General features: G+C 46.9%; 1 pseudogene; it reads left to right on the plus strand.

The window, feature by feature from the left end:
• The first annotated feature begins 1,409 nt into the window (after positions 1–1,409).
• LOC132682562 (U6 spliceosomal RNA) lies at positions 1,410–1,504 on the plus strand (annotated as a pseudogene).
• The last annotated feature ends 4,330 nt before the right edge of the window (positions 1,505–5,834 follow it).

Here is a 5,834-nt window from a genome sequence, read left to right on the forward strand (position 1 = left end):
TTACCTAGGGGGTAACACTAAATTAAAGCATGCTAAAGAGATCCAGGCTGGGAAAGGTTATTGTCCCCTCCATGTCCTATTTCCAAGTGCAATGAATAATAAGCAATTGGGCAAAACTGTAACCTTCAATTGTTGGAACACCTTTGTACTCTTGTTCTTCAAAGGCAGAATGTTTTCTGGTATTACGTCTCTATGTGAGAAAAAAAAACACATTCTCAGTTTCTACATGTGGGTGCATATCACACAGATAATCTTGTTGCTTGTCATGTTGTATGCTGTCTTAAGATCAATTAATAATTTAGACATTTAATGTATTTATCAGCTCTCGTGTGTGTACATGTGTGTATGCGTACATGTACACGTCCTATGTGCTTGTGTCAAAAATGTCTTCTATATTAATGGAAAGCAAGCAATCTCTTGGGTATTTCCCCACCATGAAATTAACTTTACATCTTATCATCAAATGAGTGGGAAGTGATAACTGGTCCCTGTTCTTTACAGAAAACTAAGTGCTAGTATACACCAGAAAACGAATGATACTAAACATTTCACATTGCATATTTTCTGAAATTTCTCCCCTCTTTTTTTCTAAGGAAAACCTTTATTACTCTAGGGCTGCATAGACTGTAGAGGAAATATGGCTCCTGAGTTTCAACTTTTTCTATTTAGGTTGCCTTTCCCTTGCTTCGTCCCTGGAATATTCATCATGCTTGTCATCGAGAACTGCTTCTGAGCACCTCGCAGTGCCAAGAGTGGTACCAGGTGTGTGTGCTTGGCAGTCCTCACCTCCACTGCTGTCCACAGGCTCCAACTTGGATTTAAGCACGGTCATCATTCACACCCTCGTGGCGGCAACATCTTGGGGTGCTACCAGCATGATGACAAGCAGCAAGAATGAGCACCGGGGCAGCAGCTGTTGCGGGAAAGTTGTGTGTCTGCACCCGGCTCGTGCTTGCCTTGCTGCTCCTGACACCTCTCTCCACCCACCTTCCTCGTTTCAAAGGCTTTTGTGCCTCATCGATGCCATGAGAGAATCACCAGAATGATAGAATCTTAGGGAAAGGGATCTCAAAAACATCTAGCTCGACCCTCTCATTTTAAAAATGAAGAAATGGAGCCCTGATGGGTTAAGTTCCTTGGCCAAGCTCACGCAGGTGGTTACTGGCAGAGCAATGCCTCGAGTCCAGTAACTGAGCCCATTTTCCAGTGCTTTTTCTACCACACCAGTGGCCTTCCGCCATTTGTTAGCACAATCCACAGCATGAAATAAATACTATATCATGACCCGCAGTATCTACAAATATATGCAACCAACACAAAAGTCTCACAAAACAATACTGACCTTTACTATATGTGATACATTTTGGTGTTTTCTATCGTGGTATATTCATTTTAAAATATTCTGGAGAGTGCTCGGCAGCATGTATACTAAAACCGGAACAATACAGACAAGATTAACATGGTCCCTCCACAAGGATAACATGCAAATTTTTCCCATATCTTTTGTACATTTACCAAATGTTCCTTTTCTTTCCAGGGATAATATTTATAGGTATACAGTCAAACGATTCACATTTTTTTTTTTCTAATTAGATACATTTACTGAATATCTAGGAAGGTAGGGCTTGAACTACATACAGAAAGGGGTCTCTTTCAGCTCTAACCTGCCAGGTGCCTGGTTGTGGAATGACCTTATTGTCTGATTGGCCCTTAATCCTGAAAGGCAGAATGATCTAGCGTAGAGAACACCGGGCTTAGCTCTGGCTCCACCGTCTTCCTAGTGTGTGACTTTAGGTGAGTTTTCTCTGTGTTCCATTCTCATCTGTGAGATGGAGTTGCGACTAATTGACAGAGTTCTGAGAAGTAAACAAAATAATGCAAATGAATGCAATAAAAAGCTCTATACACAAGACTTGTTGGAACAGCAATGGTCTTAAATTCTCACATTTCTGAGAAATATGGTGTCTCAAGATGTTTCTGGATTCTCATCAAAACACCTGCATAATGTATTATGAATACATTTGGTATCATAAAAGAAAAACTCTACCCTGGAACTGACCCATTTTTAAATGCATTTGCAGGTGTTTGGAGAGCGACTGACCCTAAATCTTGAAGATATTTGGCCTCAGAAAAGTAGAATTCATTGAGACCAAAGATGACTCCTCGCTCTTGAAAGGGAAAGGTGATGAGTCACAAGCTGAAAAATGTATTCAAGAAAGGTTGCTGCTAGTGAGGACGAAGAGGGAGAACTGAATGAGCATATGGCAAATGTTCAGATACAACAGCCATGCTGCAGTCTGGCGGGACAACTGAGGTACAGTGAATGAAAAGGAAGCGTTCCCGATGCAACTGGGGGCTGCTACAGCTGGTTTTGAAGAAGGCATCTTGCTAAGGAGGTGGCTGGGCTTGGCTTCCATGTGTTTCACCTTTGGACTCACTAAATCCAATGAATGAAGATTTCAAAAACCAATGCAGAAATTATTCTTGAAAACATTCAAACTGTCTGCAATAACCTTGCCAAGAACACCAGAAGGGCCCTTGACAGCTGAGAACGTTAGGCAAAACCATTCCGAAGTTGGTTGTGATGCTTCGCTCCGAGACTTTGCGGCTAGGGCGGGAAAGGTACTGTCGGCACTATTAAAGGTACTGAGGGCTGCTTCCCTGCTGTGTGAAACCGAGCACAAGTGATCTCGAAGACCCCGAAGAGGAGGAGGAGCCTGGCATGGGCACGGTGGGTGAAGGTGGCATGGAGGTAGCATGTTCTGATGCCTCAGATCGCGCATGATTGCTACTAATGAACTGTTACCAGAAGTTGAAAGTATGATTCTCACCAATAAGGTCAGAGAAACTGAAAACTAAAGAACAGGTTATGGGTTTCAGTTGACAAGGTACAGGATGGTTTATGGCTGTCACTGTGCATGTCTATAGATAACATATTTTGTGGTTTTGAACGAAAAAGTCATTTGTATATTCCTTTTTTTTTTAATGCCGCCTGTGATTTCAAAGTTTATTCTGCAACCCACCAAACAGGCCCCTGCCCCGCCTCCTCCTCCCTCCCCTCCCCACCGTGGAGAAGGCCACGCCTTGACCAGTGCGGGCAGGGTTCCTTCCAGCCTGCTCCCCTCCCCTCCTCCGAAACCTACTCCCACTGCACACCTGATTCCATCCCTCTGGAACTCTGTTCCATGGTAAGCAACCTCCTCAGTATTAGCCTAGGGGTAGGGAACTTTCTTTTCCTGCTTCCTTTGGAGCCTGGGCACTGCTCCTTCCTCTCCACTCTTCCCAGACTCCCAGATCTGTCCTCCTTTCTCCTCAAAGAGACCTTTACTCATTTTCCTTCAAGTCAATCCCTCCTTCCCTCCCTGTGCCACTTGGTTGCCCACCACTACCCCCCCACAGACCTTCTAAAGGCACCTTAGTGGCTTACCATCTTTTTTTCTATCCTGCAATCTGCCATCAAGTCAGGCACGTTAATGTCCACGTGGACAGTACATCCACCGCACCGGCCCCCACTCCCCTTCCTTCCCTCCCTGCCCTGTTTTACAAGGTGGTTTTTGAATCACCTGCCTTGTTCCACCCAAGGCAGTTTCAGTCCTCCTCTGGCTCTCTGATCTCATCTTCCTCTCCTAAGACCTCGTTCGCTTAAATCCACTAACTCTGACTTTGCATCAGGTGGAGCGCTGCCATCCCCCATTCTCTCCACATTCCCCATCTTCTCGGCTCCCTCAAGGTTTTGCTTCCTTCTCCTTCCAGCCCAGACTCCAGGACCCAGGGCTTCAGCCACTCTTTTGGCAGTACTCTAACCCATGACCTGTCAGTTCATTTCATGATACACATCCAACGTGAAACAAGAAACATAACTGACCACCTATCTCTGACATTCCTTCCTTCCTCTCTCCCTTTCTTCCTTCCTTCCTTCCTTCCTTCCTTCCTTCCTTCCTTCATAAATTGCATAAAGTTTACTACTGGACTGACCTTCCTTCATTTTAGAACATTCCGCAAAAATAGAAAGGCATATATGACAAGATTTCGAATGACCAATACAGTAAGAGCTTTGGTATTCTCGGCTCATTCCGGGTGGGTTGTCTCACACAGCCCCTGGAGGTTTGCATACCCCAGTCTGAGATCCACAGTCCTAAGCCCTGTCACTTTTTTCCCTCAGTCACATTCACCCTGCAAACCATACCTGAATCCATCTAGCCATGAGGCTCCCTTTCTATACCAGGTGGCTGCATGAAGCTGGGGAACCGGCTGAGCCCCAGGTGACCTCTCCAGACTTAGCCTTTCCCCTCAGGGCAACATCACTGATAGCCTCTGGGAGCACAGTCAAGCCAACTGGAAAGAAAACTCCCTTCATCATTGTATCACCAGCGCCCAGCACAGTGCCTGGCACTTGCCTGTGACCCAGTAGTGTTTGTTGTGCTGAACTATATACACATGTGTCACACCCACCACCCCGCCTGCATCGTGGTAAAGGCATGAGGAGCACGTGGAGAAAGCCCAGTGGGTCAGGAGGTCCCCGCTGAGCGCGTGCTCAGTTCTGAAGCGGTATGAGGAACACTTGCTCTCACAGCACCTGTCGCACACCGACCCGCCCAACAGACTGGCCTTCAGAAGCCAGACACTGCGCAGCTGACCCCAGCCTGACTTAGGCCATGTGCGCCTGAGACAGCTTAATCAAAGCCCATGCCTCACCTTCCCTATTCTGGGAGGGGGTGGGGGTGCTGTGGAGGGAGGCATTAGGGCCCCTCCAGACAGTCTTCTCTTTCCCCAGATGCTTGGAGCAGCCTGGGCTCAGGGTCCTACTGCACCCCCATCTCCTTCAGACTTCCCCTCACAGAAGGATTCCTCGGCTGTCAGAAGGAAGAGGTGGACAGGGGAGTGACAAATTTTGACTGCGGTGGATGCAATAAGGAGGACAGGGCAAACACTTAGCAGACGTGCTGGGGAGAGCTAAGGACATGTGCTTGTGACCAAACACTCCTCTGGTGAGGGGATCTTTCACATCTGTCCATTCCTTGCCCCCTGCCTGCCACCTGCCACCTGGAGACACATCCCCAGGTAAGCCGGGCCTTTAGAAGGACACATAACAACTATGGCACTTTCTCAGAGGGGTGAAGATGATTCGGGCAAAATTCTCTCCCCTCCTGTCAGTTCTTCCATCTTCTCTTTGTACCCTCCTACCTAGACCAATATTTTATAACCAGGGGTCCACGGACTGACCCCTACATCAGAGTCACAGGCCTATTAGCAATGCAGACTCCTGGGCCTCAGACAGATGGCATCAGAAACTCTGAAACCAGAGCCAGAGAATCTGCATTGTTTTGCCCATGAAAGTTTGAGAACCACTGAAAACAGTTACTTCTCTATTTTTCCCAACTGTGCATCCTTAATCCTTAATCCCCTCTCATCTTGCCACCGTCCCCCCTCTGCCACTCCACATCTCAGGCCCTCATGATAAAGCCCAGGGAGACACAAATGGCAGGACCTAGGCAGGAATAAGAGCCCCCTGGGCTCTCACCCTCCTGTGCTGACCATGAGCTCTTCCCTTACTGTACTTTATTTTAATTAACCTAGGACATCTCACGTGGTTCTTAGGGGCCCTGCTTAACTTAATTTGGCCCACTTGTCCAAAATGAATACTGGGCCAGCTGGGTACTTAGTACACTGGACTCAAAGTTGCCAGGGGGAAACTAAGGAAAACAGGGACCTGAGGTCTGGCCTAATGTTGATCTATTTTGGGCCAAAGCCACGTCTACTAATAGGTCTCTACTAATAGGTTTGCCAAGATGGAAATCTTAATCAATGCTAAACAAGGGTTATAAATAATGCGG

This window comes from Panthera onca, chromosome A1 (genome assembly GCF_046562875.1).
Source record: "Panthera onca isolate mPanOnc1 chromosome A1, mPanOnc1 haplotype 2, whole genome shotgun sequence".
In the NCBI taxonomy this organism is placed as follows: Eukaryota; Metazoa; Chordata; class Mammalia; order Carnivora; family Felidae; genus Panthera; species Panthera onca.